Source organism: Phyllobates terribilis, unplaced genomic scaffold (genome assembly GCF_046119375.1).
Source record: "Phyllobates terribilis strain yellow unplaced genomic scaffold, ASM4611937v1 Scaffold_4__5_contigs__length_816908805, whole genome shotgun sequence".
Taxonomy (NCBI): domain Eukaryota; kingdom Metazoa; phylum Chordata; class Amphibia; order Anura; family Dendrobatidae; genus Phyllobates; species Phyllobates terribilis.
The window spans coordinates 424,071,498-424,088,533 of NW_027362764.1; positions in this window are offsets into that span (position 1 = coordinate 424,071,498).

A 17,036-nucleotide genomic window follows, 5' to 3' on the forward strand; every position below is an offset into this window, starting at 1 on the left:
CTCCTTTTGTAAAATCTTTGTATATTTTTCCTAAACACTGCCTCCCTTTTGGATTACATATAACATTTAATAGTTCTGTTTCTTTTGTCCTGTAATCGTTCCCTCCCCCAAAGCCATATACGCTACCAGAACGCAGGCGTCCGGCCAGGCCTGTATTAAAGTTCAAACTCGGCCAGTGGTGGCAGCGAATAATCATAATTGGGCTGTCATGAAGACGGCAGTAACCGTACGGGGGCGTATACACATATTCCATGCGTTGGAATCCGGAGGTGTGACGCCATATGCTTTCTGCTCGCTTGCCGATAGCTACATAGTGAGTAGTCGGGATTGTGTGCTCGCGAATCCCTGCTCAATCCTGTGAATTCTTGACAACATGACGGCAGTGGTGAGGTATTGCGTGATTTCCCCGGTGTCGTCACTGACGTACCTGACAAATTGGTGGCAGCGGTGGGATATTACAGAACATCAGTGGGCGGATTGAGCTGTCACTGAAAACTTGCACGGTTCTTGCGAGAATTCTGTGCAAAGTTTTAAGAAATAAGACTCAGTGTTTTAATATTTTTTTTTATCTGAGACATTACTGTACGTGTAGCAGTTGCATTCCCCCTGCTCTTGTTTTTCTGTCCTATCTTTTATTTGGCAATGATGGCTACATGTGGAGAGCCCTGGTATCACCAGCAGTCGAAGGCCACTCTCACTGCCCTCTGTGAGTTGTGACAGATTGACCCCATAGGCAAAAGCAAGGCCCAACTGATTGCTGAACTGTTGCAAGGTGTGGCGGAGCCAGTCCTACAGCAGAGCCCTGATAATGGGGTGGCCAGCCAAAGCCCGGATGGCTCTGCTGCAGGGGTCCCACCTGTGATTGCAAGCCATACCCGCAGCCAAGGTAGTGTGGACCCCCAGCAACAGATGGCATTGGAGCAGCTCACCGCAGACGACCGTGACCGATGACTGCAGCTGATCCTGAAATTCCAGGAGCGAGCTGAGCGACAGGCCCAAGCTGACCGAGAGGCCGCTGACCGAAAGGCCCAGGCTGAGAGGGCTGAGCGATAGGCCCAAAAGGAGCATCTGTACCAGCTGGAGCTAGCCTGGATTCAGATGGAGCCACCCACTCTGCAGATTCATGAGTCCAACAATGCCAACAGCTTTAAACCCCATCTGGAGCATTTTCCTGTAAAGGGAAAGGACGGAGACCTGGACATATTTCTGCGAGTGTTTGAAAAAGCTTGCAGACAGTACCAGCTACCCGTGGACCAGTGGGCCAGGTACTTAACTCCAGGGCTCAGAGGAAAAGCTCTGGAGGTATTTGATTCTCTCCCTCGAGAACAAGATGGAGACTATGAGGCCATCAAGCAGGCCCTGATAAAAAAAGTACCAGCTGACTCCGGAGGTTTACCGGAAGAAGTTCAGAGCCCTCCAACGTGGACCACATGATAGCTACAGTGATGTGGTGGATGGGGTCAGGACCAACTTTGAGCAGTGAGTCCAGGGACTTTCAGTCACCTCCTTCGAGGACCTGAAGGATCTGATGGTGAAGGACCAGTTTCTTCATCTTTTCCCTGTGGAAGTGAGACAGTTTGTGCTGGACCGGGAGCTGAAGGAAGCCGCTAAAGCAGCCTAGATTGCGGATACCTATGAGGCCAACTGCACACCAAAGGTGCAGAAGTCAGTCAGGTCCTGCACCATTTTCCAGCACCCGGCCTGCGTCTGACTCATGTCGGTGCTATACCTGTGACAAGAGTGGTCACATCAACCTCACCTGCCCGCAGAGGCAGAAGAAGAGCCCCACACCTATGGCCCAGGGGCCTACTGTAGCAGTTTTTTTGTGGGTGGGGTGGTTGGGGGGGTCTGTGACAACTTACAATCAGTCACCATGGGTGATAAAGTCACTGTGGGGCTCAAGGACACTGGAGACGAACGGACTCTCATCTGCCCTGAGTTGGTGTCCCCTGAAGACCTTATCCCTGGGAAAAGCATGACTGTCACAGGGATTGGGGGTGTTCACCGTCCTTTGCCAATGGCCCGGGTTTTCCTAGACTGGGGTGCGGGGAGGGGATTATGGGAAGTGGGGGTGTCTGAGAACCTCACAACCAATGTGCTATTGGGGACTGCTCTGGGATGGTTGATTGCCCAATATATTCCTGACAGCCCGCCCAGATCTGATAATGTCTGTGATGAAAATGCTGACTGTATGAATGATAATATGATGCATAGTGATAATATGTCTTGTAGTGAGGGAGTGCTCAGCCTTGTTGCCCTGCGGGGTGATGTTGCTGAGGACCCCCAAAACGGAGCCAGCATGAGTGCTAAGGGCGATGGGAGCAGGCACGGGGACTTTGAAGCCAGCGGTCCCGTGCCACCGACCAATGTCATGACGGACTGTGACTTGGCCGGTTGTAGCTGTCCCATGATTGGCATGGCTCTTGAGGTATTGGGGGATGACGGGGAGGTTGTGCCTCCAGCCTGTCTGGCTGATGGCAAAGGGTTGTTGTCTTCCTGGAAGACTACATAGCCACTGTTACCCGGAGTATGAGTACGCAATACGCACGAGATGCGCTACCTTCTAGGCCCTCATCCCCTTTTGGGACAACAGAACTGGCTGTGGACCCGGAGCCGGTCCCAGACTGTTCCAGTGAGGTTGGGGCCCTAACGTCGCTACTGGCTATCTCCAGCCAGGAGTTCCAGGCGGCTCTGCGCACAGATACCAGCCTAGAGGCATTAAGGAGAGGGTATTCTGGGATCAGGGGAGGTTGTACTGGGAAATGGTCCACTGTAAACCCCAACAGGAGTGAATGAGGGAAAGACAGCTGGTCGAGCCCTATCAGTTTAGGGAGGAGTTGTTGCGGGTTGCCCATGAGATTCCACTAGCTGGACACTTGGGGGTCCATAAAACCAAGGCCTGGCTGTCGCACCACTTCTATTGGCCCCAAATGGGGACAGATGTTGCCAACTAATGTCGCTCCTGTATCACGTGTCAAAAAGTGGGGAAGTCGGGGCATGCCCCCAAGGTGCCCCTGATCCCTTTGCCAGTGATAGAGGAGCCACTCCAGAGGATTGCTGTGGACATCATTGGCCTGCTGGCCATCCCCAGCAGCTCTGGAAAACAGTTCATCCTTACTGTGGTAGACTATGCTACCCGGTACCCGGAGGCAGTAGCTCTGTCCTCCATTAGGGCTGATAATGTGGCAGATGCCCTGCTGGCCATTTTTTCAAGAGTAGGATTTCCAAGGGAGATGCTTATGAACCAGGGGACTCAGTTCATGTCTCGTTTAATGGAAGCTCTCTGTAAGAAAATGCTGGTGCAGCACCAGGTATCAAGTTTGTATCACCCACAGACCAATGGTTTGTGTGAACGATTCAATGGTACCCTTAAGCAGATGCTTAAGATGCTGGTTGAGTCCCATGGGCGCGACTGGGAATGGTGCCTCCCACACCTGCTCTTTGCTTACAGAGAGGTACCACAGGCCTCCACGGGGTTCTCCCCATTCGAGCCCCTGCATGGCAGATGAGTCCGGGGGCCTCTTGGTCTGGTAAGAGAATCCTGGGAAGGGGAACTGAACTTACCCAAAGTGTCCATCATAGAGTATGTCCTGCGGCTCCGTGACAAAATGCAGGCAATGACGCAGCTGGTGCATGAGAATATGGTGCAGGCCCAGACCAGCCAGAAGCTGTGGTACGACCGGAACGCCCGGGAGTGGGTGTACAAAGTGTGTCAGAAAGTGTGGGTCCTAGTCCCAGTGACCCAGTACAAGCTTCAGGCGGCCTGGGAAGGCCCATACCCCATATGCCAGCGCCTCAATGACATGAACTACGTGGTCACCATTGACCATGCCAGGAAGAGGCAGAAGGTATTCCACGTCAACATGATGAAAGCTCATCATGACAGGGAGGCCTGTGCCCTTCCTGTGTGTAGCATCCCCGAAGAAGGTGAGACAGAAGTATTGGTGGACTTGTTGGCTGCCGTCTGGGATGGAGGATCTATTGAAGATGCGGAATTCAACCCGCAGCTATCCACGGAGCACAAGTCCCAGTTGGAGGAGTTGTTCCGGCTTTACCTGGCCCTCTTTACGAGTGTACCAGTGAGGACGCAGCTAGCTGTCCACCAGGTGGACACAGGAAGTCATCCCCCCAGTCCGTCAATCCGCTTACCGTGTCTCTGTAGAGGTACAGAAAGACACGAAGGGGGAGAGAGATGAGATGTTGTGCCTGGGTGTGATCTAAAGGTCATAAAGCTCTTGGGCCTTGCCTGTAGTCCTGGTTCCGAAAAAGGACCGGACCACCCGATTCTGCGTGGACTACAGGAGTCTAAATGCCATCAGTGAGCTGCTGGATTGCTTAGGTAGGGCCCGGTACTTGACAATTATGGATCTGAGTCGAGGATACTGGTATATTCCTATGTCCCAGGAGGCTCAGGAGAAGTCCGCCCTCATTACGCCATTCGGGCTGTATGAATCCCTCGTCATGCCTTTTGACATGAAGAATGCACATGCCACTTTCCAAGTCAAACAGTTGCTCGAGGGACTGGAGGGGTTCGTGGTTGCTTACCTGGATGACATTGCTATCTTCAGTCCCACCTGGAAGGAACACCTGGCGCACCTGGCGCAGGTGCTCAGGCAGGTCCAGGGCACTGGGTTGACTATAAAGCCTGCAAAGTGTCAGGTAGGCATGAAGAAGGTGCAGTGCCACAGACACAGAGAGGGTGGTGGAACTCTGAATCCAGAGCCCAGGAAGGTTGATGCTATCATCTCCTGGCCTTCCCCCAAAACCAAGGCCTCCCTGTCATGATGAGCTTCTGGACAGCTGACTGTGAGCGGTCCTTCGGGGTGCTGAAAGCTGCCCTGGCCAGTTCCCCAGTTCTGCAGGCCCTGGACTTCGCCTGGCGGTTTGTAGTCCAAACGTATGTCAGTGTGTTTGGCCTGGGTGCCGTGCTCAGCCAGGTAAACAGGCAGGGAAAAGAGCATCCAGTGATGTTCTTCAGCTGCAAGCTCTTACCCCGGGTTGTGGCATACGTCACTGTGGAGAAGGAGTGCCTCACTATAGTGTGTGCCCTGTGGAAGCTGCAGCCCTATCTATACGGACGCAACTTCACCATAGTGACTGACGACAACCCCCTCAGCTGGCTCCACCGAGTGTCCGGTGATAATGGTAAAGTACAGCGGTGGAGCCTGGTTCTACAGCAGTACGATTTTACCATTCAGCACAAGAAGGGTAGTGAACATGGCAACGTTGACGGGCTGTCCCGTGAAGGAGATACCGAGCAGGAAGGCTTAAGGGGCGATCTATAAATCAGCCTCTACGCCACCTCAAAGATTGGGAGATGTAATAGAAAAATTTTAAATCTTTTCTTCTCCCCTGTCATGGATATTAAGAAGATATTAAGAAGTCTCTCTCCCCCTGAAACCCCTCATCCATCCTCTCCTCTACCATTTGGCAGAGCTGACAATCTAAAGAGCTGTCTGTATGTCAATTATCACCCACAGGAGAAGAGCTGACACTTTGGCCAGTGGCTTCTATGCAAATTGACACACAAAGAGGGGTAGCAAATGCTAGCAGTAAGGGCGCTGACAACCCAATTAAAATGTGAGGGCAGATTCCACTGATGCAGGCCTGCGATAATTTACACCTGGGTGAGGAGGGAATCTCGTTTAGGCTTCAAACACACATTCAATATTCCCAGAGCTTAAAAGGGAATTCAACAGACAACTTTAGTCAGTGTCACGCCAGGTGTGGGGAAGACTTAGTGCAACACAGAGGGAAAAGGGAAAGGGAGCCCAGACACTAGGGAAAGGGGGGAGTGTACACCTCCTTGTCTGGTCTAGCATCACCCTGTCTCAACTATCGTCCCTATATTGCCTCCTCAGCAATTGCTTCATGCGTGCCTTGCCCTACTCTCCCTTGCGTATGGCTATGGCTAGGGATGGAAGGAGATGAGCACTAGTCAACCTCCACTAAACTCTATAGACAACACGGGTGGACAAAACGGGGGAAATGGCTTAGATTTAGATGAACTCCAAATAAGCACACGGCCTCAAGCTCCAGAGAGGATGAAGTACTGCTCTTGCTAAGTTTCACAAGTAGAAATGTATATAGCCAGTGACTCCCTCTGAGACACACCAGGTATATATACACCCAGGCCAGAGAGCTAATTAGCAAGAGAAAGGTAGCTGCTCAGTCCTAAAGACAGCCTCTTATCTAAAAAACTGTCTGCAATTCCAAACGTAGAGATCTCCTGCAACCCACTGCAGGGCGACTATCTGTCACCTCTGACACAGCCGTGACAGTACCCCCCCCTCTACGAGTGGCCTCCGGACACTCAGGACCGGGTTTCTCAGGAAAAGAGGTAAGGAATGAGCGAACCAATCTGGAAGCGTTCTCCTCTGACGCTGAAACCCACATCCGCTCCTCTGGACCATAGCCTTTCCAGTGCATCAAGTATTGTAGAGAACGACGTTGGAGACGAGAATCTACAATCCTCAAAATCTGAAACTCCAGATTACCATCAACCATTACTGGGGGGCGGTGGTAGAGGTGAGGGCTACAGAGGTTCCACATACCTTTTGAGTAAGGACCTGTGGAACACATTGTGGACCTTAAGGGCCTGAGGAAGTTCAAGAAAAAATGCTGCTGGGTTAATGACGGTGGTTATTTTATAGGGACCAATAAACCTAGGTCCCAGCTTCCAAGACGGAACTTTCAATCTTATATTCCTGGTAGACAACCACACAAAGTTATTCACATTCAGATCCGGACCTGACAAGCATTTTCTGTCAGCCATACGTTTATACCTGTCTCCCATGGTCTTTAAATTACACAGAACACCCTGCTATACCAAGGAGAGCGATGAAGCAAACCATTCCTCCTCAGGAACTCCTGAAGTTCCTCCCCCACTGAAGGTACCAAACTGTGGATGATAACCATATGCACCGAAGAACGGAGACCTGCCAGCGGATTCTTGACGATGATTATTGATGGCAATTTCTGCCAGCGGTAAGTAGGATGCCCAATCCTCCTGATTTTCAGAGACCAAATACCTGAGGTATGTCTCCAAGTTCTGATTGACACGCTCGGTCTGACCATTCAACTGAGGGTGGAAGGCAGAGGAAAAGGACAGACGCACCCCAAGTCGAGAATAGAATGCCTTCCAGAACTTGGAAACAAACTGGGTCCCCCAATCAGACACCACATCGGAGGGAACCCCGTGAAGCTTCACAATCTCATTTATAAACACCTGAGCAAGTGTCTTGGCATTGGGAAGTGCAGGTAATGCAACAAAGGGAACCATTTTACTGAACCTATCTACTATGACCAAAACCACCGTTTTGCTTGCAGAAACTGGTAGGTCAGTAATAAAATCCATGGACAAGTGTGTCCATGGCCTACTAGGGATAGGTAGCGGAAGAAGAGTACCACATGGACGGGTATGCAAAACCTTAGAATGTGCACAAATACTACAAGTAGCTACATGTTCAATTACATCCCGATGCGACCCCGGCCACCAAAAATGTCGAGAGAGGAGGTCCGCGGTTGCCTTACCACCTGGATGCACAGCAAGCACATGTTGAGTTATGATGTTCCTTGATTAATTTGCGGCGCAGATCAGATGGTACAAATAACTTTCCTGAAGGGCAGGAGGCAGGTGCGTCCCCCTGAGCCTCCAACACCTCACTCTCCAGTTCAGGATACAGTGCCGAAACGACTACCCCTTTCTGTAATATTGGGGAAGGGTTCTCACGGTCACCACCATTAGGGAAGCTCCGGGACAAAGCATCAGCCTTGACATTTTGACCCCTGGATGAAAAGTGACAACAAAATTGAACCTAGTAAAAAACAAGGACCATCTGGCTCGCCTAGGGTTGAGACGTTTAGCTGACTGGAGATAAGACAGGTTCTTAGGGTCAGTAATAACAGTAATAGGATGGACAGCCCCCTCCAACCAATGTCACCATTCCTTGAATGCCAATTTGATCGCCAAAAGTTCTCTGTTACCCACGTCATAATTTCTCTCAGCCGAAGACACTATTTTAGAAAAGTAGGCGCATGGACGCCATTTACCAGGGGACTAACCCTGTCACAACACAGCCCCAACCCCGACATCCGAAGCATCGACCTCCACAATAAAGGATTGAGAAACATTAGGTTGACTGAGTATAAGTGCAGTGGCAAAATGATTCTTTAAGGAAGAAAAAGCCTGGAGGAAAGCATCCGACCATTTGAAAAAATCAGACCCCTTCTAAGTCATGTCAGTAAGGGGTTTCACTATAACAGAGTAATTTTGGATGAATTTACTGTAAAAATTAGTAAAGCCCAGAAAACGTTGTAGAGCCTTCAGGTTCTCGGGACGTTTCCAGTCAAGAACTGCACGGATCTTCTCCGGATCCATCCGAAAACCTGAAGATGACCACAAGTACCCCAAAAACTGCACCTCCCGAACAGCAAAAACACATTTTTCTAGTTTGGCATAAAGTTTATTATCCCTTAATATCTGGAGGACCTGCTTAGCATGCCCCCAATGAGTCTCAAAATCAGGTGAATAAAGCAAAATATCATCCAGATAGACCACCACAAACCTCCCCACCAAATGATGGAAAATATCGTTTATGAAATACTGGAATACCGCAGGTGCATTGGTCAAACCAAAAGGCATAACCAGACTCTCGAAATGTTCTTCCGGGGTATTGAACGCTGTCTTCCATACGTCCCCTTCTCTGATTCTAACCAGATAGTAGGCTCCCCTTAAATCCAACTTGGGGAATACCTTAGCTCCCACAACTTGGCTGAACAAATCAGGAATCAGAGTAAGAGGATATGGATCACGGATGGTAATTTGATTTAATTCCCGGAAATCTAAACAGGGATGTAGACCGCCATTGTATTTCTTCACAAAAAAGAACCTTGCCACCACGGAAGAAGATGAGGGTCTGATATGTCCCTTCTCCAGACTTTCCGCAATGAAATTCTTCATGGCTTGTCTCTCAGGGCCAGAAAGATTATACAGTCTGGACTTCGGTAGTTTAGCTCCAGGGGTCAAATTAATAGGACAGTCATAAGCACGATGAGGATGCAAATCCTAACACCCCTTCTCAGAAAAAACGTCCTCAAAACCAGACAGAAAAGCAGGTAATATTTCCGTAGACACAGTAGCAATGGAAATATCTAGACAGTTCTTATGGCAGCAATCTCCCCGGCTTGCCAATCCACCAGCGGATTAGTTTTAGTTAGTTAGTTTAGTTAGTTTGTTTTCGCAAACTCAGCATCAACCATGCTGACTTCGGTTCCACTGTCAACAAACACAGAAATTCTTTCGGTTTTGGTCTCTAGCACCACCTCTGCAGTCAGGACAAAGCATGAACTGCAGTTTGGTCACAAATGCACCCCTTGTTTATCCAACTCCAGACTACCGAGAGTTAATCGAGTCTCCTTTTGTTTAGGAATTGAAGGACAGGTCGCAACAAAGTGTCTCTTTTTCGACACAAAAGAAAAGCCTTTTTCTTGCGAATCTCTCGGGGAGATGTATGATGTGAAGACACCCTCTAACTGCATGGGTTCCTTTACCTCCCCCAGTACTTGTTCACCCCAGACCGTTCCCCTGGCAGAGGTACACAACCCCGGCAAGGAGGCCACAAAGAATGTGGTCACACCCGTCTATCTCGAAGGCGTCTATCAAGACGTATGGCCAAAGAAATGGCAGCCTCCAAGGACTGAGGAGTTTCATATACAGCCAAGGCATCTTTCAACCTTTCAGTAAGCCCCTCACAAAATTGACTTTTAAAGGCTGAGTCATTCCATTTGAAATCCGTTGCCATCTACGGAATTCTGAACTGTATGTTTTCACTGACCGAATCCCCTGCTGAAGGCGACGTAGCCTAGACTCAGCCAAGGCGATTCAATCAAGGTCATCATAGATGAGGGCCAGAGCTCCGAAAAACCCCTCCACAGATTAGAGACAAACCGAGTCCTGCGGTAAAGTAAAACGCCCATGACTGAGGATCGCCCTGCAATAGAGAGATCACAATACCAACCCGTTGCTCCTCATTACCGGAGGAGTAAGGACGAAGATTAAAATACAATTTGCATGCCTCCTAAAATGCAAAAAACTTTTCCCTACCTCCTAAAAACCTGTCCAGGAGGGCAACCTTGGGTTCAGGCTGGACAGGCCTACCTGCAGAGACCCCCATATTAGCGACCTATAACCGCTGATGCTGCGGCTTTACCTCACCAAGGAGGTGATTCACCTCCAGAGACAGCTCTGGAGCTGTCTGCAAGCTCTGCAACTGAACCCATACTTAAGGGAGAAAGGAAAAAAAAGGTGCAAATTCAAAAACACAAAGAAAAATAAATCCATTATGTCAGTTTCCTTTTTTTTTCGAGGCTACCAGGTGCACATGAATTGGCCAATTTTCTAGAGCATTAATGCAATTCAAATTTCATATATTTCATGTTCGCATACTTAGCGTTGCAGAGTGCTACTTTATTTCTTAGTTATTTACATATACACAGAAGACATACTGACATACACACTATATATACAGGTGCATCTCACTAAATTAGAATATCATCAAAAAGTTTATTTATTTCAGTTCTTCAATGCAAAAAATGGAACTCATATATTATATAGAGTCATTACAAACAGAGTGATATATTTCAAGTGTTTATTTCTGTTAATATTGATGATTATGGCTTACAGCCAATAAAAACACAAAAGTCTTTATCTCAGTAAATTAGAATACTTTATAATAACAGCTTGAAAATTTTTTTAAAAATCCGAAATGTTGGCCTACTAAAATGTTCAGTAAATGCACTGAACATTTTTATGTTCAGTACATTTCAGTGTATGTTCAGTAAATGCACTCAATTCTTGGCCAGGGCTCCTTTTGCATCAATTACTGCATCAATGCGGGGTGGCATGGAGGCAATCAGCCTGTGGCACTGCTGAGGTGTTATGGAAGCCAAGGTTGCTTTGATAGCAGCCTTCAGCTCGTCTGCATTTTGGGTCTGGTGTCTCTCATCTTCCTCTTGACAATACCCCAGTTGAGGTCAGGCGAGTTTTCTGGCCAATCAAGGACAATGATACTGTTGTTTTTAAACCAGGTATTGGTACTTTTGGCAGAGTGGACAAGTGCCAAGTCCTGCTGGAGAATGAAATTTCCATCTCCAAAAAGCTTGTCAGCAGAGGGGAGCATGAAGTGCTCTAAAATTTCCTGGTAGACGGCTGCACTGACTTTGGTCTTGATAAAACACAGTGGACCTACACCAGCAGATGACATGGCTCCCTAAAACATCACTGGTTGTAGAAGCTTCACATTAGACCTCAAGCAGCTTGGATTGCGTGCCTCTCCACTCTTCCTCCAGACTCTGGGGCCTTGATTTCCAAGTGAAATGAAAAATTTACTTTGCATTTACTTAGTGTCAATGACTGCCTTCTGGACATCTGTCAAGTCAGTAGTCTTCCCCATGATTTTGGAGCCTACAGAAACAGACTAAGAGACCTTTTTAAAAGCTTAGGATGCCTTTCCAGGTGTTTTTTGTTAATTATTTTAATTTACTGAGATAATGACTTTTGTGTTTTCATTGGCTGTAAGCCATAATCATCAACATTAACAGAAATAACCACTTGAAATAGATCACTCTGTTTGTAATGACTCTATATAATATATGAGTTTCACTTTTTGTATTGAAGAACTGACATCAATTAACTTTTTGATGATATTCTAATTTAGTGAGATGCACATGTATATACTCACTCTTTTCTTAATCATAGAAGATTGGAAGGAGGGGCTTGTGTAGTTAGGAATCAGCAGCCTGAAGGAGCCCTCTTATCAGCCCTGCACACCTCCCCCTGTCCTGAAGGCTGAGCTGCTGAGAACATTACAGAAAGGAGGGGACTCCTGTGTGTGAATAGCAGGGAAAGGACTGTAACATTTCTCTCCTCATAGGTGACATATTTCTCCCATCTGTCCAGTACTGTTTCTCCACTCTCCTCAGCACTGGCTCTCTTGTTCTCCCTACATACTTGGCCCTGCTCACATATTCCCTTTCTCCCTCTCTGACACTGCCATTTGCAGTCACTCTGCACATAAACAGGGATTCCTCTTATGTAACTGGCACTGAAGAGGAAGAGCAGGGAGCGAGGAGGATGATCTTCACAGGTAAATAGATGGCAGGCACCACGTAGGGATGTATCAGGCACACCCTACATGTGTGCTTGGCTACGTCTACAAGTAAAGTTTACTTTTTTCTAAAAAGCTAACAGGAGAATTTGGGCAGTGCACTTATGATCTTACTCTTAGGCCCTGGATTTAAGTGCCCAGCGATGTCCCTGGTGGGTAGGTGACACCAGCGCGCCGGCAGAGATGGGTGAGCAGTGTCAGTGAGTTACACAGCTCACTGTGCCTGTGCCCCCATCTGTCAGTGTGCTGAATGCCTGAGGTCGGGGCAGGCATTCAGCAATTTTTTCAGAGTGAGTCCCACTTCAGTAGGCCAGAGGTAGCACTCTAGGTGGGTGCCTACCCTGTCTACCCCTTGTCCCAGCCCTGGTGGTGAGGTCTGAGGGCTGATTGCTGATTATTGTGCTTTGTTAAACTGAAAGGAATGAAACACCAAAGGAATTATATTTGACTAGTCTAAGCAACAAGTAAGAACAAGAAATTCAATAAAACATAACTTTTAGTAAATCAACTTAATGGGGAACCTGTCAGAAAAAAAATATTATTCACCTACAGATATAGGGTTAATCTATAACCCACTATGGGTTATAGGATTATTTGCTGGATGCCTCTGTATATAAAATACTGCACTATTCCATATAGAAGTAAAAAGTAGTGATGAGCGAGCCTGCTCGCTACTTCTCGGTGCTCGCCCGAGCATCTCACTGCTCGAGATGCTCGGCGCTGGCTGAGTATTTCCGCATTGCTCAGGCGGGAAATCAGGTCCCCTCCCTGCATGTTTGGCGCTCTTTAGAGAGCCAATGAACATGCAGGGATTGCCTGCCATGCACTGTAATGCCGTAGCCATGTTGGTTGTGGGCATTACAGTGATTGGCCGGCCATACAGCGTCATCAGGTCTATATCAGACCTGGCGCCGCCATGCTCGTCACAGTCACTACGGATCAGACAGTGTAGGTAGAGGTGCAGCTGCTTTAGGGAGAGATTTGATTGTGTATTAGGTAGTGTAGGGAGAAAAATCGTACATTAGACATGTCCATATTAACAAACAGTTCTTCTGAGGGCTAATCCATCTGCAGAGATATCAGACAGCCTGGGTGTATAGGCAGGCAGTATATGTAGGCAGGCAGTGTATATAGCAACTGCAGTGCATATAGCACAAGAGGCTCCATTCCAATTCTGCCTTCTGCTGCTGTTAGATATTTCTATACAAAGGCCCAGGTCTCAGGGGCCAGGAATACTTTTCTTTGGATCTTAATCCTCAATATTTGCCGAAAAAGCAATCCAGAAAACACAGTTTTTTCTGTGCCATTTGCCTGTTGGCACTGCAGAATACAGCCAGGTCCTTTCCGTATTAGAGCGCTAGAAATCCAGCTATTTAAAACTGTGTTTTTTCCGTCAAACGGATCACATATACGTTGTCAGAAAATACTGCCATTTCTGGCCTCCATGAAAAATTTCCTTTAGTGTGTCAGTGGAGCAATTCACAGCAGTTTGCTGTTCAAACTACTTACCTACAGGCCAGGTATTTAAAACTGTGTTTTCTCCGTGACACGGTCACATATAAGTTCACTCCAAACTCAGTCATTTGTAGTGAGCGTGGAAGATACTGTCCTCCATTTAAAATGGGCAAGGCATGTGGCAAGGGACAGAGAACTGGACGTGATGTTAATGGTGCATGCAGAGGCCGAGGACAAGGCCGTGGGCAAGTTGAAATTGTGCCACAACAAACACCCACATCATCTCGCCTGACCTTCCTGTCCCAATTTCTAGGGGACCACAGCACACCACTATTGAACCCAGAGCAGTGTCAAAAGGTTGTTGGTTGGATAGCGGATAATGCTTCCAGTCACTTAGCCACCACCACCACCCTGTCTTCAACACGGTCAAGTCTCAGTAGCCGTGAGTCTGGACCGCATATTCCTCACCCTGATCCTCCTTCCTCCCACAATGCCGAGTGCCCAGAGACAACTGATCCCACACTTGGACACTACGAAGAGCTGTTCACTTTTCCATTTATAGATTCGGGCCTCTCGACCGGTCCACTTGAAGTGGGGCAAGAGGAGATCGCGTGTAGTGATGCCCAAATATTTGAGCAGCTACAGTCACACAAAGGCGACGGTGGGAAAGTGTCACAAGAGGTGGACGATGATGAGACACAATTGCTAGAAAGTCAGGAGGAGGACCAGGGTGCGGAAGTGGAAGACGAGGTGGTGGATGATATAGTAACTGACCCAACCTGGCAGGAGGACATGCAGAGCAAGGACAGCAGCACACAGGGGGAGGGAGGCAGAGCACCCCAATAGCATAATTAGCGTCACCATCCCGCTTCTCTGTCTTCTGAAACGCTCTCTGCTCACAATCAAAGAGGATGCATTGCAGGCGGAGCACGATGAGATGGAGCAAGGAACCATACAGGGTGATTACACACAGCCAAGCCTCATCTCATCCCAACATGGATTGGGTGACAATGAGGAACAGGAGGAGGAAAGACAGGAGCTAGTTTCATGCACTATAGACGGTACTTCCTGCACTGCTGTCATACCGTCTGTTCAGCGTGGATGGCTCGAGGACAGAGAGGAGGAGGAGGAGGAGAGCATGGTCAGTCATCCTCTTGGTGAGGACACTGAAGTCTTGCCTGTTAGTAGTCTGACAGGCATGGCTGAGTTTATGTTACGCTGCCTTTCCCATGACCCTCGTGTTCTCAAAATTTTGGGTGACAGTCATTACTGGTTGGTGACACTTCTAGACCCATGCTACAAGGAGAACTTTATATCTCTTATTCCTGAGGCAGACAGGTGTACAAAAATGGGGCAGTACCAGAAGGCCCATGTTGCGGAACTATTAAAAAAATTCCCATCTGAAAACGCTGGCGGCAGAGGGCACACTTTGTTGGACAACCAAGGAGTACAGGCGAGAGAGACAAAACTTCAGTCCAGCAGAGGCAGGAGAACACTGTCAAAGTTCTGGGAGAGTTTTCTCAGATCCTCCCATCGCACAGGCCCTGAGGCGCGGGGAACTCTCACAAGGAGTGCATAGTTTGGGAAGATGCTGAGGGAGTACCTTGCCGACCATACCAACGTCCTCTGTGCCTTATAATTATTGGGTATCCAAGCTGGATACGTGGAATGAACTGGCTCTCTATGCCTTGGAGGACCTGGTCTGCCCTGCCACCAGCGTTTTATCAGAGCGGGTTTTTAGTGCCGCTGGTGGAATTATAACTGATAAGCGCATCCGCCTGTCAACTGAAAATGCTGACAGGCTTACTCTTATAAAAATAAACAAGGGCTGGATTGGGCCAGACTTCACAACACCACTGAATGATAGCAGCGTAACATAAACTCAAATCCAGTGTCTTTTCTTGGGAGGTGTATTCCCATGCACCTTTTCATACCCACACATGGGTATACGCTTCCTGATTTTGGCTATTTGCTCTTGTCCTCCTCCTTCTCCTCATCCTCCAGCACCATATAACCAGGGTGATGGTGGTCCGTGATGCAATACCCACATCATTTTTTTAAAGGTTGTTTATGATGCCCATAAAAAATTTTTTTCATACAGTATGTTCATGTATACCCCCCAGGGGTAAATGTTTGTCAGCCCATACACTTAGTGCATGGGCATTACAAGTATAGGAGGCCCGCTCCTTTCTAATAGGAACATTTTTGTATGAGGCCCTCCTCCACATCTCTTCCAAGGGACATTGAAGTGCCTCCAAATTTTTGGCAGCCCTTGCATTCACTGCATAGGCCAACACTATGGGAGACTCTCTCGTTTCCAATGGGAATTTGTCTTTACTGTGGCCCTGCTCTGTGTGTCTTTAAATTCTTAGTTGGGTTTTTCCTAAAATTGGTCAGCCGTTGGGCTCACTGCATACCCTATAACTGTATAGCAGACCCTCTCCTTTCTAATGGGAACATGTCGTTCCTTGCTACTGTGGCCATGCTCTGTGTGTCTTTAAATTCTTAGTGGGGTTTTTCCTAAAATTGGTCAGCCGTTGGACTCACTTCATACCCTATAACTGTATAGCAGACCCTCTCCTTTCTAATGGGAACATGTCGTACCTTGCTACTGTGGCCCTGCTCTGTGTGTCTTTAAATTCTTAGTGGGGTTTTTCCTAAAATTGGTCAGCCGTTGGACTCACTTCATACCCTATAACTGTATAGCAGACCCTCTCCTTTTTAATGGGAGCATGTCGTACCTTGTTAATGTGGCCCTGCTCTGTGTGTCATTAAATTTTTAGTGGGGTTTTTCCTAAAATTGGTCAGCTGTTAGACTCACTGCATACCCTATAACTGTATAGCAGACTCTCTCCTTTCTAATGGGAACATGTCGTACCTTGTTACTGTGGCCCTGCTCCGTGTGTCTTTATATTCTTAGTGGGGTTTTTCCTAAAATTGGTCAGCCGTTGGACTCATTGCATACCCTATAACTGTATAGCAGACCCTCTCCTTTCTAATGGGAACATGTCGTACCTTGTTACTGTGGCCCTGCTCTGTGTCTTTAAATTCTTAGTGGGGTTTTTCCTAAAATTGGTCAGCCGTTGGACTCATTTCATACCCTATAACTGTATAGCAGACCCTCTCCTTTTTAATGGGAACATGTCGTACCTTGTTAATGTGGCCCTGCTCTGTGTGTCATTAAATTTTTAGTGGGGTTTTTCCTAAAATTGGTCAGCTGTTAGACTCACTGCATACCCTATAACTGTATAGCAGACTCTCTCCTTTCTAATGGGAACATGTCGTACCTTGTTACTGTGGCCCTGCTCCGTGTGTCTTTATATTCTTAGTGGGGTTTTTCCTAAAATTGGTCAGCCGTTGGACTCATTGCATACCCTATAACTGTATAGCAGACCCTCTCCTTTCTAATGGGAA